The sequence below is a fragment of the Pantherophis guttatus genome, chromosome 1 (assembly GCF_059756535.1).
Source record: "Pantherophis guttatus breed Tessera chromosome 1, ASM5975653v1, whole genome shotgun sequence".
Lineage (NCBI taxonomy): Eukaryota > Metazoa > Chordata > Lepidosauria > Squamata > Colubridae > Pantherophis > Pantherophis guttatus.
In genome coordinates, this window is record NC_142063.1 from 215,713,273 (window position 1) to 215,741,141 (window position 27,869).

General features: G+C 39.4%; 1 long non-coding RNA gene across 1 annotated transcript; it reads right to left on the bottom strand.

The window, feature by feature from the left end:
- Positions 1-27,200, bottom strand: LOC117674121 (uncharacterized). Its single transcript, XR_004593685.3, has 4 exons — positions 27,078-27,200; positions 22,159-22,295; positions 5,638-5,677; positions 1-718 (listed from the first exon to the last, which is right to left on the bottom strand). It is a non-coding gene; the product is annotated as an uncharacterized LOC117674121 (long non-coding RNA).
- Between the last annotated feature and the right edge of the window lie 669 nt (positions 27,201-27,869).

Consider the following 27,869-nt stretch of genomic DNA (forward strand, 5'->3'; position numbering starts at 1 on the left):
AATGAGGTTTTCCACACTTTGTATTCCATTTCAGATAAAACTATTATCTATTTAATTCCTCTCTGCTAGCTAAAGTGTGTTTATGCTGGCCAAGGAAAGGGAAGACAACAGCCGCCAAGCATGGATAAGATCAGAGAGATCAAGGGAATATCCTTAGAAGAGCAACAGGTTGTATTAGTCATCAACCACTGAGTCTGGAGTCAGCATATCTCACTTCTGTGAGAAAAAGTCTCTTTGGGATTTGTAAAAGAGGGCTTGTAAAAGCTCGAAGAAATTTTGAGGAGGGAGAAAGATCATTTGAACAGAGCAACTTGATGAATTAAAGATCAATATTGTCAGAAGCAAAAGAAAGGAATATAAACTTGACTTCTTTGATCATGGCTGAAATGAGAAATCATTTCATAAATCTCTGGAAATCCTTTATGGACTTTTTGCCAACATTTGGACAGAAATGGCAAAGGTTTGTGAATGGATAAGGGATTCATGGGAAGAAGTGAATCATGTATGTAATTTCACAGAGACTGGGGAACTATTAATTTGCCTGTGCTTGTGGCAAGGAACATCAGGAGTCACTTCTTTAAATCATCTTTATTTTCCCCTGTCTCCTTCTCCTTCTCCTTCTTCTTCTCCTTCTCCTTCTTCTTCTGTGCTTGGCATTTTTCTTTCCTTTCTTTCCTTTTTCCTGATTTCAGTTGGTATTATCTTTGGTATTGTAGAACTTTTTAATAAAAAATATTTTAAAAAGAGAGAATGAGAGAGAGAGAGAAAATATTTTTGAAAAGTCTTTCAGCCAATGAGTATTTGCTTACATTTGCATCAATGAGCAATGAACTATAGACAATTTTGAGGTTGGCATTCTATCAGTTCTCAAAAGGTGGCTTTACATATATTTTTTGGCATTTGTTATGATTTGCCTAATACAGTATGATGTATGAATATCAGAAGCAAGCATTTAGAAATCTTCATATGACATTGATTCATTGGGAAGTTTCCCGCCTATTGTCATAAAGTGTTTGTAAGAATAGTGGGAACTAGAGATATGAAAATATAGATGTATTTAGATTTAAATCAGTATAGTTGAATACTGAAAATTGATTTATCAGCTTTCCGTATTTTGTATGTAAGACATCCATGTACATTTCATGTAAATTGAACCATCCATGTACATTTCATGTAAATTGAATCTCATGTAAATTGAACCTGATTTTAAAAAAAAAAGCTTTAAGAAGGAGGGGAAAGGGCTACATAGCATATATGAGCACTTGTCAACCAACTGCGTTTGCTACAGCTCTTTTTTTGGTGTGCAGTTGGTGGCAAACCCAGATTTCTTTCTGTGTGGTTTTCAAATTTGCTAATCTATTAATAGCATTAATATAATCCATTGCCCGATTTCTAAGAAAAATCAAGTCCTTGGTCTTTGTTCATTTGAGGAGGAATTTTGCTGAGGATTTTGTGCAATTCCTTCACGATAAAGTCGCTTGGATTCGGGATGGCTTGGACTCCGATTGGATGAGTCCACGGGAGGAGACGAGGGCAGGTCTTGAGAATGTTATCTGGGAGGAGTTTGATCCTGTGGCTCCTGAGGATGTGGACAGGGTTCTGGGTAAGATTAGTGCCGCCACGTGTTTATAAGCCTGAGTGGCGTAGGAGGCTAATGCCTCCTACTAAGGCAGCATTTAACATCCAGCTGCCTGCAATTACTGCGAGTTCAATTCTCACCAGGCTCACGGTTGACTCAGCCCTCCATCCTTTCAAAGGTGGGTAAAATGAGGACCCAAATTGTGGGGGCAATAAACTGACTTTGTATAAATATACAAAAGGCTATTGCTTAACGCATTGTAAGCCGCCCTGAGTCTCTGGAGAAGGGCGGCATATAAATAAAATAAAATAAAAATAAATAAAATAAATAAATATTGGACCCGTGTCCCTCCTGGTTGGTACTGGCCTCCCGGGAGGTTACACGAGGCTGGCTCCAGGGGATTATAGGTGCTTCTCTGAGTGAGGGTGCCTTTCCTCCCGCCTTGAAAGAGGCGGTAGTGAGGCCCCTCCTCAAGAAGCCTTCCCTGGACCCGGCTGAATTAGCCAACTATCGTCCAGTCTCCAACCTTCGTTTTGTGGCGAAGGTTGTTGAGAGCGTGGTGGCACGACGACTTCCCCGGCACCTGGATGAAGCTATCTATCTAGACCCGTACCAGTCGGGCTTCAGGCAGGGGTACAGCACAGAAACGGCATTGGTCGCATTGGTGGATGATCTCTGGAGGGCTCGGGACAGGGGTTGCTCCTCTGTCCTAGGCCTATTAGATCTCTCAGCGGCTTTTGATACCATCGACCATGGTATCATGCTGCAGTGGTTGAGGGGGTTAGGAATAGGGGGCACCGTTCTGCGGTGGTTCTCCTCCTTCCTCTCCAACCGCTCACAGTTTGTGTTGGCAGGGAAACAGAGGTCGACCTCGAGGCGTCTCGCATGGGGAGTGCCGCAAGGGTCGGTCCTCTCGCCCCTCCTGTTCAACATTTATGTGAAGCCGCTGGGTGAGATCATCCATGGTTTTGGGGTGAAGTGTCATCTGTATGCTGATGATACTCAGCTGTACATCTCCACCCCAGACCACCCCAATGATGCCCTTGATGTGATGTCTCGCTGCCTGGAGGCCGTGCGGGTCTGGATGGGGAGGAACAGGCTCAGATTCAACCCCTCCAAGACCGAGTGGCTGTGGCTTCCGGCGCCCCGATATAGTCAGCAGGTGCCATTGCTGACTATTGGGGGTGAATCTTTGCCCTCCACGGAGAGGGCTCGCAATCTGGGTGTCCTCCTGGATGCACGGCTGTCTTTAGAAGAGCATATGACGGCCGTGGCCAGGGGGGCCTTTTATCAGGTTCACCTGATTCGCCAGTTGCAGCCCTTTCTGGCCCGGGACACCCTGCGCACGGTCACTCATGCCCTTGTTACCTCCCGGTTGGACTATTGTAATGCTCTCTACATGGGGCTCCCCTTGAAGAGCACTCGGAGGCTCCAACTGGTCCAGAATGCAACCGCGCGGGTGGTTATGGGCGCAACTCGTTGTGCCCATGTGACACCCCTCCTGCGCGAGCTGCACTGGCTCCCAGTGGTCTTCCGGGTGCGATTCAAGGTGCTGGTTACCACCTTTAAAGCGCTCCATGGCATAGGACCCGGGTATCTTCAAGACCGTCTTCTGCCACCAATAGCCTCCCACCGACCAGTTCGCTCCCACAGAGAGGGTCTCCTCAGGGTGCCATCGGCCAAGTTATGTCGGCTGGCGACACCCAGGGGGAGGGCCTTCTCTGTGGGAGCCCCAGCCCTGTGGAACGAACTGCCCCCGGAAATACGTAAGATCTCCGACCTCCGGGTGTTTTGCTGCACACTGAAGACCCTGTTGTTCCGCCAGGCCGGGCTATCAACATAATAGTTTTAAATTGGGGTATTTAAATTTTTGGGGTTTTAAATTGAGCCAAATCTATTTAATTATTTCAAATTTTAATCGCTGTTTTGTCTTGTGTTTTTAAATAGGCTGTACATCGCCCTGTTCTATACCGCCCTTCGGGAGAAGGGCGGTATAGAAATAAAATTATTATTATTATTATTATTATTATTATTATTATTATTATTATTATTATTATCTCTGATTGATATAGAATAGCAATGTGCATTTACACATTGCGAGAGATATCTTATCCTAGCCTTAAAAATTTTTTTTTAGCTGTCAAGGGAAGATAACCTCTCTGTCTCCATTGTCCATTAAAATAGTTTATAATCCTCTCAGTTAGAAAATATTTAAATCAGAAGTGTTTTAACATTCAACAACCTAATTTTGCAGGTTCAGTGAAGCTTCTCACACACAGTATATTTCTCCTTTAGAGTTATTTATTGAATAGAATGCTAGATTTTAAACCCCTGATAATTTAAGTCTGGGAAACAGTAGTACACATAAAGTAGCTACATTACTGTTGTCAAACTGAATTTCAAAACTTGTCTCCTGATCTGAATTTCTGAACTGACTCTATTGGATCTAACATTTTGCTACAGGAGTCATTCCAGGTACAATGGACTCAGTGTAAATTACTTTATACTGTTTCTTCTAGCATTAAATAATAATGTAGAGTGAAACCATAAATCAACAGATCCACATTTAATGCATTTTGGATGCAATGGGCTACATTTACATTCACACTTCAACCAGTACCATCCCATGGTAGAACAGTCCGGTATTTCCAAAGACTGTCTAGACAATTGACATAATTTACATCATTTGTGTCAATTTTGGGTGTTTGCATAATTATGTAATCAAAGTTTTTGTGTCATTTACATGAATTGCCATCCTTTGCATAAAAACATAAATGGAATAAATTAAAACAAATGATATAAGAATGTAAATTACATAATTAGGCAATTATAGCAATTATGTTAGTTGAATTAATTTGAATTTAATGGACAAATGGATTTAACAGACACTCTTGCTCCCAAGTGGTAGGCATTGTTATGCAGTTTTGATCTCAATTTAAATTTGGCAACCTCTCCTTCTGCTCCATTTTATTTCAGACCACACACAATTAGCGCTAAGAAACTTATCAGCTTTGTTCTCAAAACACAGTTAAACATTTGGTTGCTACCTATTCAAATCTCCTTACTGGTGGTTCAGACGATACACAAGCACACTAAGTTAATCAAATGTGACCACTTCAGATTTACAGAATCCTCACTCACTTCCTCCAGGAAGTACCTCTTTTTCCCAAAGCTGGGAGAATACTGGTTTCTTTATATCACTAGGCCTTTCCTCATTGGTTAGGCAGGCTGCAGTAGGCATGGCTTTGCTGCTGCAAGCCAATCAGGGTATGATTTGAATGACTGAATGATTCAGTGATTGCAATGGAGAGGCATCCTTTCTCAGCTAGCCTATCTCTACAGCTCTTTTTCCTGGAGAAATATTTAAATAAAATGGAACAAGAGGCTGGGTTTTGATATCTTCAAAACATAACCGACTGGATGAAATGTGTTTAACTTTGCAAGCCCAAATCTATCTACTTCTCTGGAAGTTAATTGGTCAGTGGATTATTGTTTAGTCTTCCCACAAATTATTTATTTATTACATTTATATGCTACCCCATCTTGCAGTTTGAGGCAACTCATTTAAATTAAATTCTGTACATATCATATTTATTAGGAACGATGTAGTACTAGGAAATTGCCACTTATATGTAAAGTATATCCACTTTTTTGAGAATCTTTAATCATCCTATTGAAATTTCTTTTTCATATAAATTTTGATGGCACCTTTATGAAGACATCAATTTTTTTGCCGTTTACAAAGAGAAGTCTGTTAAAAACAACTGTGGCAATATTTTCTTGTGGCAGTGAGACATATGTAGATTTTCTACCTATAAAATCAATTTATCTTACCACTATTACTCCTTTCCCCCAAAACAACATTCCTGATTAATACAGCAATTAATTACAATCCTTCCATATGACAAGTTTCTGAACAAATGCAGTTACATACTGTAAGATATTCCAAAATTAGCCCACCGATCTTTGCAAAGGAGATTTGATTCTTCCCGCCTCCTCAGAAAAACCATGAACCTACAGGCTTAGAGATACAGTTCTGTAAATATTTGCATACACGCCTTTATAGCAGAGCTATCCCAAACGTTCTCCCACACGAACCTTAAAGAAACAGAGTGATAACTACTGTAGATAAGAATAAGTCTTTCTCATTTCAACACAGCTTGCATAGAAAAGCTAAACTGGATTACAAAGTTCAAACTATTTTTACAGAAACATTCTCCCTTCAAAGAAATGTCACCTCACCATGGGGTGAAACCCAGCAAGACTTCATTTAAAGCTTTTTAAAGATAAATCTCCTAAAAGGGAGAAATAATTTGACTATTTCCTTTATTATGTGCTCTTTTTTTCATTTTTTCATTTGAAAAAGCTATTAAAAAGTTATATACTTTCGAAACATGAAGCTAACCTGAATAGGCTGTGCGACATATAACATTTGCCTTATGTTCAAAGGAAGAAACATCACTGATAATATTAACAATAATGAAACTGCTGGCATCACAACAGTCCATAGGTGATAAATGGTTTTATCTCATATCAAAATTTTCCTTTTGCTAAACAGTCCTTCAGATTCTCCAAAGAGGAAAAGCATACAATTACTTTTGGAGCTTATTTTGGGCTACAGCAGAAATATATGTTCATTTTTTAAATCTTCTTCTCAAAATTCTGTTTGGGAAATGTTTGTATCAAATAGTTGCAAATACTCATGGATGGGGTGAAACAACTTCTGAATTGAGCAATAAGAGCTATCACCCATTCTATTATACCTTATAACGTTTTATACCAGATACACAAAAGTATTTGTAAAACCTTTTAATAAAAAAGTATAAGAAATCAGTAAAAAAAAAAAAAGTAATGCATTAAAAACAAAAAATCAAGGCTAACATTAACTAACATAAGCACATACAAAAATGAACATATTTTCCCTTTGTAATCAGTCATCAAGAACTACCTTTAAATCCCATTTGTGCCAGTAAAGAGATTTCAAGAGGCACTTAATTTTTTTTTCTATTCAAATGAATGAGAATTATTTTATGTTGAATATAATCCAGCCAAAATTTCAGACAGGAGTTGCCATATTATAAAGTACTGGAGGAAAAACTGACCAAGAGTCCAGAAGTGTTTCTAACAAGCCTCAAATAAAGTTGCATGTTATTGCTAGAAGCAGTGAGTAATTATATTTGATAATTGGTATGCCGTATATATTTAATATGTGACTCAGTTGTATTTAATAAATATTTGATAGGTGATATTTTCTGATATCCAGTGGCTAATTAACATTTATTCAACAGTTGATCTTTTTTATTAGATTTCTTAACTAATGCTTGCAAATCTATACAATCAAGAAATGCCAAAACAGTTGAATCAAGCATAAATTGATGTTCATTTACAGACTTTTTGGCTCCGTTTTCCATCCATAGCAATTTTCTTTCCTGGATTTATTTATTGTTCCTTAGATTTATATCTCATCTTTCTTTCAGGAGGGACAGGGAGTATACAGTATAGCACTTATTTTTTTCATTTTCCCCCACAACAAGCCACCCTCATGAGATAGTTTGTGCTACGAATGGTTGAATGTAGAATTGTAACAAGGTCATCTAAAAACACCAGTGCATCTTCAAATCTCAGTTTTCCAATTGCCAAACATTCTCTTTGGATACATAACAATATTTTAAGATGACTCTCTGCGAGGTATGGAGGAGATTATGTTGGAAATTAGTTTAAATAAAGCATGTGTTTTTTTTTCTGATAAAACTGTATAACATGAAGTGTGTAACAGATGATAAGCGGGATAAAATCAAAGACAAACTGATAAAGTTCAAGATATTAACATTTGATAAAAAGGGTCAAGGAACTAAAATACAGATAGAATTGTGCTTTATAAACTGTAACAAAATGGAGTTGTATTGAACTCGAATTTAAGAATTGTGGTGATAAAATTATAAGGTAAATAATTAGAATAGGAGATTAGAATATTGTTAAAAATTATTTTGACACTGATGGTAAAAGATATAACAAAGACAATGTGGAGAAGAATCAGATGTAACCAGGATTGATACATAGACATAAAAATGAGTTAAATTTAAATTGAAGCTATAATTGTATTGATAGACTTGTTTAGATGAAGATGTTAGAATCTATGTTAAAATTTGTTCTTTTATATTTTGAATTTTTACTTTTAAAAGATCTAATGGGAAATCAGGAATGGAGCTTGTTAAAGGAATGTAAGCGTGTTAACCATCTATGACCGGATCGAAACTCTGTTCTTGAAAGTTATATTTTATGTTTATGTTTGAAAAAAATAAAAAATATTTACCAAAAAAGATGACTCTCTGCAAATTGTTCCCTGCATATAGAGATTACAGCTCTTAAACTTTCATCTACCATTAGAATGGTGGTTGGAGGTTCTGAATATTTTATTTTTCAGGTCCCAATTGATAGCACCAGTTTGAGGGGGGAGGGCGGGAATGTTTCAAAGATCACATCACATGAACAATGAAAAACAAACAAACGAGCAAAGAAGCCATATTATCTGTTCATTATTAAGTTCAAGCCTGAAAATCTAAAAATTGACCCAGCTTCTGGTTTAAGAATGTCTTTCCTACCACAAAGTTTGTTATTTTTCTTTATTGTTGTTGTCATTTGGTTTTAAAATTATAATCATTGTGTTCTGTCCTAAGTTTGGGTAAGGTATAGCATAAGGTGACCAGACGTCCCGCTTTTGGCGGGACAGTCCCACGTCCCGTGGAGTTTTAAAAATTTTTGGGAAAGAATGCACCGCGCAGTGGTGGGTTGCTCCTGGCTGCCTCCTGAGTCCCTACAGCTGATCAGTGTTAAAAGAAAACAAATGAGTAGATCAATGCCTGCAAAAATAGAAAAAACAGCCCCTTAAAGCTTCAACATAGGTTAATTATCACAGGTTGATTACATCGGCTTCCCGACTCTCAGCTGATTTGCTCTCAGCTGTTTTGCTCAGGGCTCTGTAGTTGCTAGCTGCAGAGTGCTGGAGATTTTTTCCCCTCTAATTATGCTTTAAAAGCAAAACTGAAAGTAAAGCAGGGTCTTTGCTCCAACGTGGCAAAATGAGGCAGAGAGAGATTTCTTTTTCTTTTTCTTTTTCCTCACCAAAAAAGGTAGGTGCAAAACTGCAAACAATGGGAAATTTAGGGCAAAAGAGGAGAGTTCAAGATTTTAAAACACAAAAGAAAAAAAGCTCTATTTAACTAGGGAATTGTAATAATTGAGATACTATTAATTGTATATTGTGTTGAAAGCAGAAATGGTTAAGTTGTGGTTTGGAGGAATATATGGGGGAAATTATTTGGTTTATTATTATTGGTAAATATAATTAATTGATTTGTAAGAAATTGGATTGCATAGAAATAATTGGAATATTCATGTTGATATTAATATACAAAAAAGATAGTTATATAACTAATTGATTTATATTAAAATGTTGAATTTGTATTAAACAACTGTATTACATAATTACATAATTAACCAATGTGAGGATGGATATAAAAATAGATGACAATGGGAAGGGGTATAATATAGAATAGAAGGGGAAAATTGAATTTGATTAAGATTAGAGATGAGGATGAAGGGTAATATTGGTTTTTTAAAAAAATAGATGAGGAATAAATATGGCAAAAAGGAAATATAGAAATTGTAAATTTAATTGAAGTGACTAAACACTGTTTAAATTTGTGAACCAGCCAAATATTCTGTTCAAAGAAAATACATTGTATGTTTGTATGTGTGTTTCTAATTATTGCTATTTATTCATATTTGTTCTCTTTTATTCTTTAAAGTTTAACAATTCATTCTTTATCTTAATATCTTTATATTTGTTTGGGGTTGGCTTTCTTCCCTTTCATCTTTTTTTTTTGTACAGCAATCTTTCTCCTCAAACCTACCACCTCTCTCTTTTCTTTCCTTCTTACTTTCTCTTCCCCCCCTCTTCTTCTCCTCTCTACTTCCTCTTCCTTTCTCCTTCTCCTCCTCTCTTCCTCCCTCTCTTACCCTCACTCCTGCTCTAATTTCCCTTCCCTTCCTTCATCCCTCTCTATTGCTGTATCCTTTTATGCATATGGACTACTCAGAGGGCTGAAAAAGTTATTTTTGACTGGTCTGGTCCTCACACTTTTGACCAGTCCTCGAACTTACGACTGTCCTCACATTTTACATTTTTGCCCTATCTTGTCATCATGGTGAAGAGAAGCAGTTGTGAAATGAGTGACATGGTTGTTAAAAATGGTGCACGGGCATAAATGTGAGGATGGTCATAAGTATGAGGACCAGTCAAAAGTGCGAGGACCTGTCAGAAATGACTTTTTTTAGCCCTCTGGTTAGTCCTTTTGTGCATATGGACTACTCAGAGGGCTGAAAAAGTTATTTTTGACTGGTCCTCGCACTTTTGACCAGTCCTCAAACTTACGACTGTCCTCACATTTAACGTTTTTGCCCTATCTTATCACCACGGTGAAGAGAAGCAGTTGTGAAATGAGTGACATGGTTGTTAAGAATGCATAAATGTGCGGATGGTCATAAGTGTGAGGACCAGTCAAAAGTGCAAGGACCTGTCAGAAATGACTTTTTTCTATACACATAGCCATGGCCACCCGGTCACATGACCAGCTAGCCACACCCACCCAGTCACATGACCTCCAAGCCACGCCCACAAAATGGTGGGTGTCCCGCTTTACCAATGTTAAAATCTGGTCACCTTAGTATAGCAAAGCAGCTGTGTGTGGGTTATTTACATACTGAAAGAGGGTGAGGCAGATTCCCTCAAGGCAGGAAGTAACTAATAATTTCCAAGTCTGTAGAAGAAAGGAAGGTGGTGGGAGAAATATCTACTCTACTATATATAATAGAGTGAAATCAGAAGCTAAAGGAGAATGGGCTACAATCATAGTCTCTTTAAAGCTGCAGTTATCAGTCGAAGATGCATCTCCTGTGGCTTGATGTACAACTGTACATGTAGAAGAAGAATCCTATCCTATCCAAAGAATATTTCAGATCTGAATTAGTTATTCTCTTCTCTCCATTTCAAAGAAGGTGTATCAAGTTGTTATGATAATCAGCTGAGGATCAAAGAGAAGGAACGAAGGAACACTTCTAACCCACATCTAAGTTACTAATCCTTCTATTAATGAAAATTCCCAATGTATAGGAAATATTGCAGTCCACATAAAATAAACATTGAAAGAAGTCTTTCAAGCATTCCGGAAAAAGAAAAACGCAAACTATTTAGAATACCCTACAAATTGGGCTTTGAGGACTATGAATTTGGGGAGCTGTAGTTCTGTTACATCGAGAGCAAACCAAGGACTGCTATAAAAAAATAGCTGCTCTGGAGTACTAGGCATAGAGTACTAGGCTAGATATCTTTATTTATTTATTTTAAATGTATTTGGTTTCCCCATGCATTTCTCTACCTTTGAGTACTCTATATCTGCAGTCAGAGAAGGTTGTCTATTTACCCTAAACAATTCTCTTATGCAGATAAGTGTGAGGTGTGACTCCCACCCCAATGTGAATTGCTCTGATGCAACTCTGATGCAACTGGGCGAGGCTTTATTTATTTATTTATTTATTTATTATATTTCTATACCGCCTTTCTCCCGTAGGACTCAAGGCGGTGTACAGTCAAGAAAAATATAGACACACATACATCATAAAATTGCTAATTAAAATTATTACTTAGTTTGGTCAATTAAATAAAACCCAGAATTAGATCACATTTAAAAAATCATTCACATGTTCATATGTTTAGCCCCGCCTGTTGGAACATCAGGGTCTTGAGGGCATGGCGGAAAGCACGGAGATCAGGGATATTCCGTATCTCCGGGGACAGTTCATTCCAAAGGGTTGGAGCCCTCACAGAGAAGGCCCTCCCCCTGGGAGTCGCCAGTCGACATAATTTGACTGACGGTACCCTGAGTAGTCCCTCCCTGTGAGAACGAACTGGTCGGTGGGAGGCTATTGACAGTGCAAGCAATGCATAAAGACATGTGATCACATTCCTGGAGTTTATTGCACCTCTGTATGCTGAATTTCATCCACAAGTTCCTTGAAGCCTGCTTAGAGATTTAGATAATCTAGTAAACCACAGCGGTGAGACTGATGCCATTATCCCATTCTACACACAGTAGTCAGCTATCGGAAGGGCTTGCTTGGAACAAGAACACTGTTGGACATTTTCTTTTTTCTTGGGAGAATGTGGGAGAGATGACATTACAAGTTTTTGTTCACATGGCAAAAAAAACACATTGCCCCCCCCCCCAATTTTCTTATCATGTATTTAGGGGGCATATTTGGGGAAATATAAAATAAGATTTTAAAAGTCATGGTTGAACATATCTAAACAAAAAGTAGAAGAGAAGCAGCTAAGTAGCAGACCCAGTGCTGAGACAGGCTGCAGAAACTAGTGGGTCATGTAGGGCTCCCCTGAATTCATCCCATCAGGTTACTTGGAAGATATTGACAGACATGTCTAGTAATGGCAAATTGATTATTATTGTTGTTACCATCCAAAGGCAGGAAGACTAGCAAATCTAGTGCAAGTTTCCTACTTTAATATAAAGTCTACCTGTCAATCCCAACCTATTATTATTATTATTATTATTATTATTATTATTATTATTATTATCAGCAGCAGCAGCAGCAGCAGCATTAGCATTAGCATTAGCATTAGCATTCCAATCACAACTGTGGGCTCATTAGTTAAGGCTTAAACAGAACTAGCAGTCACTTTGGCATCTAAGAATAGAGGTGGAAGGGATCTTGGAGGTCTTCTAGTCCAACCCCCTGCTCAAGCAGGAGACCCTATAGCATTTCAGACAAGTGACTGTCCAGTCTCTTCTTAAAAACCTCCAGTGATGAAGAAGCACCCACAATGTCTGAAGGTAAGCTGTTCCATTGATTAATTGTCCTCACTGTTAGGAAGTTTCTCCTTAATTCCAGGTTGAAGAGAGAGAGAGAGAGAGAGAAAGGGAGGGAGGGAGGGAGAAGGAAGGAAGGAAGGAAGGAAGGAAGGAAGGAAGGAAGGAAGGAAGGAAGAAAGAAAGAAAGAAAGAAAGAAAGAAAGAAAGAAAGAAAGAAAGAAAGAAAGAAAGAAAGAAAGAAAGAAAGAAAGAAAGAAAGAATCCTAAGAAATGCAGTTCTGGATAATATAACTACATCAATAACAGATCGTAGAATCCTCATCAAATTATAATTCTCAGGAGTTTTTTTAAAAATCATATCAATTAAGGGGTTAGAATTTTTAAAACATTATTATGCTGAGAGGGCAGAAAAGCCCATGAATCCAGCTGACAGGTACAGCTTCCACAAATCATCCTGTTGGAACTGTGTGGGTGTGATTGTCCTATAACTGACATGGTGCCTTCAGGAGAGAAGCACGGACTGCATAAAAGAATTTCTGAGGAAATGGGAAGCAAGCCAGTAACACAAGTACCTTAGAAATGATTTAGCTGTATAAAGTCAAGCAGGACTGCAATGCCAAAGTCTGACTTCTGGCATGGATTTGTGGAACATGTAGATTCTGAACCAAAAGCAATGATCAAAAGCGAAAGAAATGAAATGTAAATGACATCGGAACTTGGGTAACTTTAGGTAAACTTGATATTTTGGAGAGTGGGGGGAAAAATGGCCACAATGGATTATTTTGCTGCCATTATCAGCCAACCACATGGCCTATTGGCTGTGATGCAGGGGTGAAATCCAGCAGGTTCTGACAGGTTCTGGAGAACCGGTAGCGGAAATTTTCAGCAGTTCAGATAACCGGTAGCGGAAATTTTGAGCAGTTTGGAGAACTGGCAAATGCCACCTCTGGCTGGCCTCAGAGTGGGGTGGGAATGGAGATTTTGCAATATCCTTCCCCCAGGAGTGGGGAAGGAATGGCGATTTTGCAGTATCCTTCCCCTGGAGTGGGGTGGGAATGGCGATTTTGCAGTATCCTTCCCCTGCCACGCCCATCAAGCCACGCCCACAGAATAGGTGGTAAAAAAAATTGGATTTCACCATGGCTGTGATGTAGACCCCAAAGATTGGCCTCCAAATCTTCATTGGGACATATAGACACGGGGCTAACAAGGATTCCTGGCAGCAACAATATGCTAGAGTTAGAACTTGACTGGACTCACATTCAGTACTGTATATATACTGTACTATTCTAAAGTGCAAGAAAGCATTTATAAACTGCAATATGATGCCCTCTAACTATAGTAGCTCATTAAATGTTTATAAAAGGCCTTTGCCCTCCCAGTGTGAGTACCAATATTCAGAGACACTCGCATATTGTGTTAATTATGTAGCGGGCTGTTGATCCCCATCTTTTCATTTATTCTGGCATATGTGCACAGAGCATGACCTGACTTGGAACTACTAAGAGGTGGGACATTCTCCCCCAGCCACATTGTTTCTGAAATCCCACATGCACAGTGCACTTTTGTTTTCCTTTATTCCTTCCTATTCGTTTTCTTATCCCAGAAGATCTATGTAGGAGGAGATGAAAGGATGCTCCAGAATCCTTTTTTTAAAAAAAAAAAAAAAATTGAGTTCCTAGGGACTCACGGTCACGAAAGCCTCCATGCCACGCAAGTACCTTCTAGTCAAGGTGAGAATTAATGACTAAAACCAACCCTGTGAAACAACCCGCACAAAGGATCCTTCCAGGAGTTTGATCCTAAAACTACCTTGTTTTCCCCAAAATAAGACATCTCCTGATAATAAGCCCAATCAGGATTTTTGAGCGCATGGTAATAAGTCCAAGCGCTTATTTCAGGGTTAAAAAAAATATATATAAGACAGGGTCTTATTTTCGGGGAAACACGGTAGTTAATGCCAGATCTGAAGGTGCCCCTGCAAATGGCAGTTGCACTGGTCCAGCATTGGTACAACATCTCTATAAATATGCCCACAATGTCATTCTCCTGAGTAGCTCAATGATTTTCTTCCAGGTCATCCGCAATGCAGCTCCAGTCACAAAGTTGCTGCAATTTCCAAGGATGATGTGGACCATTTCTCCACTGACGGTCCCCACTCCCTGCATCTAGTAATGGATTTCAAAGGCTATGAACCTAATCTTAATCTCTTTAATCAGTTAATACACACTTTCATAATTCTGGGTGGGCAAAACCCTGCTCAGCTTTATTTTTCCTACTTAAATGAATATTGTACGATGCACTGAATTTTTGCTGCATCCCACTGATGGCCTCCAGTGAGCCATGATTCTCTCCCAGCAACATTACAATCTATAGCCATAGTGTGCAACTGTAGGAAGAAGCACCTGGCTGTAAATTATGGTCTTATGCTTCATCACAGCTTTCAATGGAAATGTATCTACAGGAAGAATGATGTCTTGAAGGCCAGGCAGCTTTCTCCTTGCACTATAACTTATACAAGAGGGGTTTTTTTTCCCTTTTGCAAAACAAAAGAAAATGCATATAGTACTGTATATACTGAAAACAGGGGAAGGCATCAGCATTTTAATTCCCCCCCTTCTTGTGTGGAATGGTAAGGAAGGGAATTTGGTTACTCCAGAAGCTGGGATAGCTCAAGTGGAGGGCAATGACTGAATTATGATTTTTGCATTCTTTATTGGTCTGATAGAAAGCATAGTGAATGCTCCAAGGTGCTTCCTGCTTGTTTTCAGGGTTCTAAAGTGCTTGGGAAGGATTGGAGAATTTTTTTAAAAAAAGAGTCTTTTTCTTTTGGGCTCCCAGTTTATTCACTCAGGCAGTCATTTGTGCTATATATCTGAGAATAAGATTCTACTCTGAGGAATAGAATCAAAGGATTGTACTTCTCAACCTGTGGATGCTAATGCTGGCAGAACCCTAAAAGTGGGGAGTGGTTCCTTTCCTTGTTCTGTTTTCTTTTACTTCCTCTTCCCTCTCTTCCTCTCTCTGTGCAAAGTCAGAACAGTAATAACAATAGCAACAGCACTTAGACTTATATACCGCTCAGTGGGGAAATCCACATTTTTTTACTACCGGTTCTGTGGCGTGGCTTGGTGGGCGTGGCGTGGCTTGGTAGGCGTGGCAGGGGAAGGATACTGCAAAATCTCCATTCCCACCCCACTCTGGGGCCAGCCAGAGGTGGTATTTGCCGGTTCTCCTAACTACTCAAAATTTCTGCTACTGGTTCTCTGAACTGCTCAAAATTTCCACTACCGGTTCTCTAGAACCTGTCAGAACCTGCTGGATTTCACCCCTGATACTGCTTCACAGTGCTTTATAGCCCTCTCTTGGCAGTTTATAGAGTCAGCATATTGCTGCCAATAATCTGGGTCCTCATTTTATCGATTTCCGAAGGATGGAAGGCCGAGTCAACCTTGAGACGGTCAGGATCGAACTGCCAAACTGCTGGCAGTCAGGAGTCAGCAGAATTAGCCTGCAATACTGCATTTAAGAATGCTTAAAGCCAGCATGTGGTTTGTTTGGCTTTCACCTAGAATGCTGTGTAAATCCAATCCTTTTTTTATAAACAATGGTTAGTGCCAGTGGTGGTATTCAGCCGGTTCTATCCGGTTCGGGTGAACCAGTAGTGGCGGCTGCGGGAGGCTCTGCCTACCTGCCCGGATGTCATCACGTTCTGTTTTTGATGCTCTGCGCATGCGTGGAAGGTTCTCTGTGTGCGCTCACATTTGCGAATCAGTAGCGAAGGTGAGTGAATACCACCCCTAGTTAGTGCCATGATAGTGAACCTGTGACACCTAGTGACATACTTAGAGGTCACACAGGAATGTGGTGTGCTCTTTATGTGCTCTTTATGTGGCCTCTGGAAGTTGCATGACTTCCAGAATCATGCAACTCTGGCGTCTCCCAAAATCACGTGAGAATGGGGTGTGCTGTCCTATCCCTTTTGGAGCTTCAAGGCCACCCAAAGGCATTCTCCAGTCTTCAGGCATCATGTGATTCAGAGCTCCTGGAGATAGGAAGTGTCTTTTTTTTCCTTGAGGGACAAAGCCAAAAAAATATTTACAACTATTTATTTATTTATTTATTTATTTATTTATTTATTTATTTATTAATTAATTAATTAAATTTCTATGCCACCCATCTCAGTATCCAAAGCATCTCTGTTATGAATTGATTCTCTTTTGTCCGGAGTGGAGGAGGGAAGGGGAATGTCACACCAGCAGACTCAAATTAGGCATTTTCTGGGAATTTTTAACACACCAAGCCCAAAAAGTTCACCATCACTGGCTTAGCATCATGGGCATGAATCCAAGAAAGGGTGGCTCTTTCATTAGCCACGCTTGAGCAAGCTAAGGTACAATGGGAAATGCTTCTAGGCTTATGTGGGGGTGAATATTTGTGGCTTCCTTGCTGCCTTTCCTCAGTTCCTCCATTCCACTCGGCAGATGGCTGAGGGAGAGAGAGATCTTGCCCAAGAACTGAAGGGCCTAATTGCGAATGGCTTCACCTCCTTGGACCCCTTTTGCCTTCTTCCCTCCCCACCCCCCATTTCCTCTGTCACTTGCAGATGGCTCTCTTTTGCTGCTCTGTAGGATTAACTTCTCCCTCCACACACACTTTTTTTTCTTTCTCCCCAACCCCCCTCCTAATTCTTTCCTTCCATGAATTTCTTCATGAGTTTGACACCCCTGCTCCACATTAGCTGAATCATTCTGGAAATTGGAGCTGTAACCAACTGTAAACCTTACACCTGATCCCAAAGTGGTAAATCAGCCCTTAAAAGGGCAATGCTGGCAGATTTTTGAACTGCTTCATTAAGGTTGGAGTTTCCTTTTCAATTCCTTGTTTCTTTATAAGGTCCCAAAGACCCCATGGAGAGATTCTAATTAATTCTTACCGATTTTGAAATAGCGTGGGTAGTGTGCAATAATTACTATTTAAAAATAACTAAACCCTTTTGATTTTTTCTTTTTTGCGCAAGGGAGGGGTAGAGAGGAAGAGGGAGCCTGTCTCCTAATTTTGAAATGGCAGTTATTCTTGTTATAATTTTTCTTTTCTTTTCTTTTCTTTTTTCAGGGCTACTTGGCACAAGGTTCTTCCAGGATTGTTGTAAATGGATACTGCAAATGTAATTCTGGAAAGAAAAGAAGATGTACTCCCAACTGAGAGTGTTTTACCACTGTTTAATGGATATATAATTGGATTCTGGGTTCCAACTGGAACGCAAACACAGGAAGTGTGACATTTCCCCTTTGGGAATTATTAAGCAACATTTTGCAGAGAAAGAAGATATAGGTGAGCATTTGCAAATAATAATAATAATAATAATAATAATAATAATAATAATAATAATAATAATAATAATAATAATAATAATAATAATAATAATAATGACTCAGGGCGGTGTACAGCCTATTTAAAAACACAAAACACAAAACAAAACAACGATTAAAATTTAAAATCATTAAATAGATTAGGCTCAAATTAAAATCCCAGAAATTTAAAATACCCCAATTTAAAATTATTATGTTGATAGCCCGGCCTGGCGGAACAACAGGGTCTTCAGTGCGCAGCAAAACACCCGGAGGTCGGAGATCTTATGTATTTCCGGGGGCAGTTCATTCCACAGGGCTGGGGCTCCCACAGAGAAGGCCCTCCCCCTGGGTGTCGCCAGCCGACATAACTTGGCCGATGGCACCCTGAGGAGACCCTCTCTGTGGGAGCGGACTGGTCGGTGGGAGGCTATTGGTGGCAGAAGTCCTATGCCATGGAGCGCTTTAAATGCCAGAAATCCTTAAAAATGCCAAAAATTGCAGTCATAAGTCCATGAGATACTGCAAATGGTCATAAATCCAAGCCGGTTGCCAAGAAGGGTCCAAAATGTGAACATGTGACTATGGAGGTGTATGCAGCTGTTGTAACTTTAAAATTGGTTATAAGTACCTTCTGAGGTGGTCCATCTTTAACTTCAAACAGTCGCTAAGTGAGAACTACATGTAAAAAAAATTCTTCTTCTACTTAAGATGGATCCATTAAAGGTCTTTCATGTCAAAATATAATAAGCCATGTTAATGTTGTTTAGTTGAGGCTGCAAAGGGCAGAATGGCAGGACCATATTCTATATTGGAAAGGGCCAAGTCCCACTGAAAATAGCTCATATTTTGTGGGTAACTGGAAAATAGCAATAGCACTTAGATTTATATATCACTTTACAGTGCTTTACAGCCCTCTCCAAGCAGTTTACAGAGCCAGCATATTGCCCCCAACAATCTGGGTCCTCATTTTACCCACCTTGGAAGGATGGAAGGCTAAATCAGCCTTGAGCCTGGTGAGATTTGAACTGCCAAATTGCAGGCAGCCGGCAGTCAGCAGAAGTAGCCTGCAGTACTACACTCTAACCACTGCACCACTATGGCTCCCGCATATTTTGGAAAAAAGATCACCTCTAGTTCTAAGGCCAAAATGGGAAAAGACATATTTTAAGAGTGGCATACCAGAGGCAACATTTTTGAAAGAGGGCAGAGCTAACAAGTGGGAGAGGTCAGGTAAAAAATGAAATATGATTTCATTTACAATTAAATACAATGACATCGATTAAATAACATGATGAATAATTTCTTCCAATAACACCAAAATTATTGTTCAATGGCAGCTCTTTAAAAGATTTGGATGAAGAGTGCATCCAAGATTTGAGGGGGTGGGGACCGTCAGTTTGCACCCCTGCTTAAGGGAAAGTAAACAGACCAATTGCCTGGGAGGGAATTTAGGTTTTTCTAGTACTTACACATATTTATAAATAGAGATATTTTTTTTTTAGGTAGGATGGCCTGCAAATGGGTCTATTTGAAGTGTCAGCCCTGTCAGCTGAGGAATGCTGGGAACTGAAGTCCCTATACCTGAAGAGTGTCCATCTTGGAGAATCACTGCATTATTCAAGAGCACCAAATGCTTAGGGGCATAGAGAATTTCACTCACACCGCTTTCTGATTATTTATATATCTTTGTATATCCGTTACTGGCTTTCTGCTTGCAGCACTAATGCAGTCTAGGAGATTGGGTTGCTTCTGTTTTTAAACGTAACTCATGCTCCTGGATATATGAACATTGAAATGAGGGGTATTTGGTACTCTCTGAGCTTGCTTGTTTTCTTGCGGTCAGGGCAGCAAATGAATGATTCTGTTCCCTGAGAAGAAAGATCTGAATTCCGGCGCCTGCCCTCTTAGGCAGAAATATAACCCGGAGAAAGCTTTCAGCGTTGCCATCATTCCACACAGAGTTAGGATAATAGGACAATTCTTGAAAAGATGTGAAGAAAACTGGACTGACTGTTGCAGTGTTCACAGAAATAGCATTCTATCGCCCGCATGACTAGAATAGTTTCCACTCTAGCTTCAACCCCCCTTCCCCCCCCACACACACACCCATGCTCATAATTACAAGGAGGACCTAGGTGGTATAAACCAGTCTCACATCACCAAAGCTCTCAAATGTGCTGCACCCCAGACATCCATGCAAGCTGGCTTCTTTGTTAAGGTTAGTATATGTTTTCAGGGCTTCTCTCATTATATGCTCAAAGGGGCTCTGAATATTAAGACAAGTCGGGAAATCCATGAAGGCAAAGAAGGAAGCTGGTGGGCTTGGGAATTCCTTCCCCAAGTTCATTACGGTTTCAACAAAGGAGAATATTTGTAGCTCAGGATTGAAATGAGGGGCCCTTGGAGCTCCCTGAGCAAACTCAAAAAACACCAAGGATCCCTCATTATGGTTTTTCAGCTGGATGTCTTTATTAAATGAATCATCCCCAAATATATCCAAATGTACAACTGCATTTCATAGTCATTATTTCAGAAACCCCCCTGATAAATCCAGAAATTTAACTGACTGTTTTCTATATCGCATATGGGCAGAACTTAAAACCAAGAGTGGAATCAAAAAGAATATGTTCATGACAAAGATGAGATATTGGGGGCCCTTTTTAACTCCCTATCCTACCCTTGAGTATTATGCCAACTTTACACAGCTAGGAAGGAAGGAAGGAAGGAAGGAAGGAAGGAAGGAAGGAAGGAAGGAAGGAAGGAAGGAAGGAAGGAAGGAGGTGCCTCAGTTCACTAGAAATCTAATTCTGAGGTAAGGGCAGAGAGAAGTACACAATCTACAGTGAAAGTGCTTTTGGCAGCATTTGGGTTTTACAACACTTGTCAAAAGCTCTCTGCAGCCTGTAAGATCAATTGCTACATCACAATACAGCACAAAAGGAGATTAATTATCGCCAGTTCACTGGCTCGGCAATTGGTGCCAGTTAAAAAAAAAAGCAGATTCAGAGAAGGGACCAGGGAGAAATTGTTTCTCAAGTGGGCGAGGGATTGAGGAGACGGTTGGCAGTGGCTCCAGACATGCGGCGGCTGCCTTTGTTTCCCTAGTCATCCATCCGTGCCTCTCTTGTGACATGGCAGGTGCAGAGGGCTTTCTTCTCCTTGGTATCAAGTGTGTGCAGCTGCTTAGGAACAGCCCGAGCTACTGGTAAATATATTCTCTGCCCAGACAAAACAAAACTCCAGAACAGGCCCAGGTCTTTCCTGGAGGACCAGAGCTCGCCTAATGTCAGCCCTGTGACCTATTCAAGGTGAGATTTGGGGTAAGAGATCAAGCAAGCCTCTTTGGAGGGCTGCTTGGACAAGTGGAGAAGCATGTAATCCATTTGGGGCATCTGAAGTCTTCTCCTTGCTACTTTTGCGCAGATTAAAAAGATATTGTGCTTGGACAATATCTGTAGGGGAAAAAATCATGTTTATACTGTATTCTTGACATTATAAATTTAAGTGTCATTGCAAACTTCCAGAAAATTCATGTAGTGGTTAGAGCAGGGATGGAGGAATTTCAAAAGTCACTAATGATTACATCACAGAAAAAAGGGGTTGAATCGCCCTTTTGCTGCATTTAAATCAACCATCTCCTGCTGCAATTTGCATAGCTCCTGACAACATTAGTATCTTTATATGCTTTGTCTTAGCTATGGATTCCTGGTCATTTTTCAGTTTAGGAAATTATCTCTACACAGGTTGTTCAAACCTTCACTCCATATTATTTAATATATCACTGAGATGGATAGCGATATAAGTAATATAAGATTATAAAAAGAAGCCTCCTACAGTTATAATGCTTACTCAATGGCTCCAAGCCAATAAAACCAGGCTAAGAGGAAGATAGGTTAGGATCTATCTAAAAGCGTGATTTTGAAATGGTCAGTGCAACATCCTTTTCCTTAGCATCAAGTGCAAAGTGTTAAAATCATCCAAGATACAGAAGTAATTTGTGTTGAAATACTCATCTGCCTGCCTTCTGTAAGCCACTGAGTTGTAAAGAAGCTGATCCCCCCCCACCCTGACTGCCCTTGATCACTAGGGGAAATTTAGTAATTTTTCAACAAGCTGTAGCTGTCTGTTTTTGTAGGGGAAACCTAAGTATGCCTGCAGGGTTAACTGTAGCCAACAAATTTCTGCCGTGCAGCCTATGCTGCCCTTCGCTTTCTAACATTTAGATGAACAGAAGCCCAAGAAACACATGCAAGGGATAAAAAGGTACAGAAAAGGAGAGAGTTGGATGATCAAAAACCATTATGCAAAGTGACTGAGTTCACATGTCTGTATACCACACCCTGGCTTTTGCTCGGTGTATTGTATGGACCAGGAATTCTGGTTTATTCAGATCAGAGTTCAGCAAATCCCAGCTTGGTGCAATGTGTCCACCTTCTTTGATTGTCTGCTTCAGGATTTCAAAGACTCACATCGTTGCTAAAAGTTTTGAAAAAGAGAGAAACAAATTATTTCTTATGTCTTTGGTACTAATTAACAGAATGTTTGACTCCAGCCGGGTAAAGATTTATATTTTAAAGCATGCCTGCATATTTTTTTTTAAAAAAAAATAGTTGATTAATGAGACATTAATCAGATGATATAGTAATCAAATTATGACATTAGGTTACATCTCCAAATGAGCCTAACATACTCCACATGACACTAATCAAAAGATTTGAGATTATTTTGATAATTATTTTATTACAAAATGTATATACAGTACATCCTTGTGTGTCCAATCACACTTGGCCAATAAAGAATTTTATTCTATTAAAGGATCAATGGATTAGATTTAAATAATTTCCACATCTCTATATTCTCGTGATGGTTATCTTTTTGGAAGAATGGAAGAACTGTAAGGTACAATTATATTGTCAATGTCTTCATGCCTTAGACCAGGGGTGTCAAACTTGTGGCAACACATTGTCGTCACATGACGTATCGTGACTTTTTTCCCCTTCACTAAACCATGGGTGGGCATGACACATCCAGCCCACGGGCCGTGAGTTTGACACCTCTACTTTAGACAATTATTTGGATCCAGCCTATAAAGTTCTTTCTATCCTGCACCTTGGTTTAGTGAAGCTTCATTGTTATGGACATTTTCAGTAGAACTTTAATTCTAATAGCAGACCACTTCATTACTTAAAAACTTCTCAAGCTCCCTCAAGAACAGATCTCTTGCCCCGATTGTTGACTCTGTTCTGAAAGAGCAAAGGCTACAACTACTTGCTATAAGTGAAAAATATCTTGAGAATAAACTTGTCCTTGTGTCCTTGTTTGGTTTCTGTTGTTCAACCCAACATGTATCCTATTTGTTATTCCAGAATAGAATTCCATTTCTGCAGTGTTTGGGAGCAACAGCAATACTCCAGCAACCCTGAAATGATTACGGGGTCTGATCACAAATCGATCCAACCACAGATAAGCAAAGTGGTGGATTCAAAAAACAGATCCTGGCACCTCCACATGAGGATTTGCATCTGCCACTTTGAAAGCCGTCCGGGGTCTATCTTCCCAATAAGCAGCATTAGAGTGCTAAACTGATTGGGGTGGAATTGTGCGAAAGATTTATTTGGGTAGAGTATGTGTATTGTAGCTCTATTTCCTCCTGGAGATAATTCGTGCCTCCCTCTTTCTTAAGTTATTAAAGGGAATGGTAGCTTGGAAGCTTTACATATTCACCTGTATCCAAAATTTAAAAATTGCCAGTCTCCCCCTCCCCATGCTTCTTTTAAAAGTGGTCCATAATTCTAGGATATTGGTCTTTGCTCCACTTTTTTCCTTTTTCTATGGAATGAGTGAGTCAATTTTTGCTGCCACAACTCAAGGAGGAGGTAGTTTTTCTCCTTATTCTCAATGTAATACAGTAAGTCACTAGAAAGCAATGGAGGAATGCAAGGTTAGATCAGCCCAATCCTGTTGGCACTTAGAAAGACCAACAAGAGCTGGCAATTTCAGAAAGTGTTCAGGAATTATATAAGAGGTGGCCTTCTTAACCACCCTCCCACATATACAGTAAGAATTGCTATGTTGTTGAGAGTGATGTTCTTTGGTATGGGTGAGGTAGAAGTTGGATGTCCTTCCTTCCTTCCTTCCTTCCTTCCTTCCTTCCTTCCTTCCTTCCTTCCTTCCTTCCTTCCTTCCTTCCTTCCTTCCTTCCTCCAAGTGAAACAAATAGGTCATTGTTCAAGTTTGCCCATTTAGCTTTGCAATGTATCTGCACCATTGCAATAAATTTTGAAATACAAAGGCATGTCTTGTTTTCAGAGGGTATGCTAACTGCTGCAGAGCTAATTGATACTGATTTGGAGGATATTAATGGAAATACATGAGTAAACTTGAAATTATCCACTTGTTCAATTCATATTGACAGTATATATGAATGTGCCTATCTCTCAACTCACAAAGTTTTGCTTGTTGTACCAAATAGTACTCTGATGCCCAATGTAAGCTGAGAGCAAATTTAATGAATTATGGATCAAGAAGTTACTATGGACATTTTAGAATATATTGGCCTGATAAATCTTTGCCTAGATCTAATTTTGGCAATACAGTTCAAATTATACTCTGCATGAGATTCTCTACATCCTGGGACATTCTTAGGCTGAGGCACAAGTAATTTAATTTATTATTATGAAATCAATTTCTGTAGGTTCCCCAGGTGTGTGCATGTGGTCACCAAATCTCTTTTGGTGCATTGCTGAAAATAGCGATAGTTAAACATTGGAATGTATGTTCCCAATCTATGACTGTGAGAGTCAGTTCCTAAAGAAGGCAGTGTGTCAAAGAATTGACGCTTTCAAATTGTGGTGTTGGAGAAAACTCTTGAGAGTCCATTGGACTGCAAGGAGATCAAATCAGTCAATCCTAAAGGAAATCAACCCTGACTGTTCTTTGGAAGGACAGATGCTGAAGCTGAAGCTCAAATACTTTGGCCACCTAATGAGAAAAGAAGACTCATTGGAAAAGACCCTGATGTTGGGAATGACTGAGGGCCTAAGGAGAAGGGGATGGCAGAGGATGAGATGGTTAACCAGTGAGCATAGGTTTGAGCAAACTCTGGGAGACAAGGGAGGGCAGAGCAGCCTGGTGTGCTGTTGTCCATGGGGTCATGAAGAGTTGCACACAACTTAGGACTGAACAACAGCAAACATTGGGAAGTGATTTTCCCATCATTGTGATGAGAAGCATACAAACACAGAAATATAAACAATAAAATAATTTTAATACAGTTAAACAAAGTTCCCCCAAAATATTTTTAAAGGTTTTTTTTTTAGAGCCGAGGTGGTGCAGTGGATAGAGTGCGGTACTGCAGGCTACTTCAACTGACTGCTAGCTGCAGTTTGGCAGTTCAAATCTTACCAGCTCAAGGTTGATTCAGTCTTCCATTCTTCCGAGGTGGATAAAATGAAGACCCAGATTGTTGGGGGCAATATGCTCACTCTGTAAACTGCTTAGAGAGGGCTGCAAAGCACTATGAAGCAGTATATAAGTCTAAGTGCTATTGCTAGTGCTATTGATAAGTAAAATCTTTAGTTAAATCCAGATTTCACCCTATTTGTGAAGTAAGGTGGGTTCTAATTCAGTTCATTATGCTTTGAATTGAATCCTCTAGTCTACTCCTATCTTAAATATAGTCTTTCCTGCCTACATCCTACCCAAACATCACATCAGTTCAGGGACAATTTGTGGCATTGATGACAAGGTATCTATCAGAGCAGGTTAGAGAAATTGGGAGACAAAATATTGATTTCAGAGATTAGCCAATTGGTTCAGGAAATTCTGTCTTTGAAACCTTCGTGTTCACATTGGATCAGACTGGTGTTTAGATAGAAGATCACTGTAAAATGTCAAGACTAAAGACTAGCCTGGAAAGTGGAAACCAACATCCTGGAGAAAGCCATGGCAATTTATTTTGGTACTGTTGTCAAGAAAACTACAAGGAGGAGTGTGGGTTCTGTTTATGAGAGGACAGTCCTGTATCTGAAGTTCATGTTTAAATATAGCATTGAAGCTGCAGATGCATAGGTTACTTGGTCACATTTTCCAAGAAACTGTGGAAGATGGACCACTATATAAATTGCAATGGTCATTACGAATGTGCATGCACCCACATAAATTAACACAGATTTTCTGCAAAGATGCTTTCCCTTTAATCCTTTCTCTCATTTATATTTTAAACAATGCAAAAGTGGCTGTCTTCAGTTCAGATCCATCAGATCTGTGAGTTAAATAGAGGCCTGTGGAACTGAGTAATGGCTTGACATCAGAGTAGACTATATACTTAGGATTAGAGTCATGTGAGTGACAACTTGACTTATAGGTACAAAGAATATAATTCACAAAGGAAAATGTACACTCTGCTTTTCAAGAACCCCAGGCGCTTTTGTAAGTCAAGCTTCTTTCCTGTTCTGTATGCCAGCATTGTTTCAGGAAGATCAATCACATTATCATGTCAGTTTCAACATTCACATGGCAATCCAATCATCAAATTATACTTTCCAAATATCCTCATTTTCCCTTATTAAATATATTAATTACAGCAATCAGATCATGAGATAGAGACTTTCTTTAGGTAAGAAAAAACCCAATCTGTTTGACATCTGTGAATGGCAGGAAAATATAATTTCAAATTTAAAATATTTTTAAGGAGGAAGAGAGAGAAAGACAGAGACAGACAGAAACAGACAGACAGACAGACAGACAGACAGACACAGAGAAATCACAATAAAAAGATGCTTCTTTTTCCAACTCTTGATTATTTTAACCAGGAAGGAGCAATTTGTTATCATCTCTCCTTCATGTTAAAAAAAAGTCCTGAAGACTAATTTCTATCTTATTGTTTTTTGAATATTGTTTGTTGATAACTTTCAATTTTTTATGTGTAATGGTGTAAAAATTTTACATGCAAGGCAAAATAAAGAAATTGGTTAGAAAGGGGAGGGCAAAATCTGTGAAGAAAATGGAGAATAGGAGGAGGAGGAGGAGGAGGAGGAGGAGGAGGAGGAGGAGGAGGAGGAGGAGGAGGAGAAGAAGAAGAAGAAGAAGAAGAAGAAGAAGAAGAAGAAGAAGAAGAAGAAGAAGAAGAAGAAGAAGAAGAAGAAGAAGAAGAAGAAGATTATTGACTATATATTTTATTAGTCCATTTGAGAAGACATTGAAAAGTAACACACACATACACACACACGGTTTCCATGCAGTAAAATGTCCATATACCTGTAATGTCTCAAGCCTTTCAGCCAAGCATGTAAGGCATTTCTTGAGATGCAGAGTGAGTTCCACTAGGAGGGGGAAAAATGAAGCAAGAATAAAAGATGGAACGCATCATTTCAGCTGCACTATTATCAAGTGTGGGATAAGTTTGTGGTTATGTTTGGGCAGAACAAGAGGGAAGTGGGTGTGTTCGAAACAGCCAGGAGTCATGTCTGAGTAAAAATCACATTTTTCTTAAACCCAGTCTATGTATTGTCATGACATCAGTCCTGATTTATCTTATCCTATTTTAAGACTAATGACTAATTTTAGCTTGTTTCAATTAAGTGGCAGCTGAACAGAGAGTTAAAAGCTGCTCAGAATAATTGGGAAGGACCTTGTACAATTTGAGATACAGATTGTACATCCTGGCTATAAAAAGAGAAAATGAGCCAGCGTAGTTAATAGATATATTCTAGAAAATTGTTACTTTGGCTTCACATGTTCTTACCAAAACTACGCAGAGATTTGAATTTGAAGGGCAACATTGTTCCTGCCAGAGAACCCAGTAAAGCAACTGCATCTTAGATGCCCTCTCCAGCTGACACGTGATCTCAGTAAAAGATACTTGGTTTAATTATTTTTATTTATGCAATTATTGGCCTGTTCCTGACAGGACCCATGCCTGTATAATCTGTACCTCTGCACAGCCTTCAATCCTTGCTTGAAGTATCTGTACACCACTTTTATTACCGTGATATGTTTCATAAAACACTGTGTTCACACCCAACACTATGCTAGAAACCATGGTGTTTA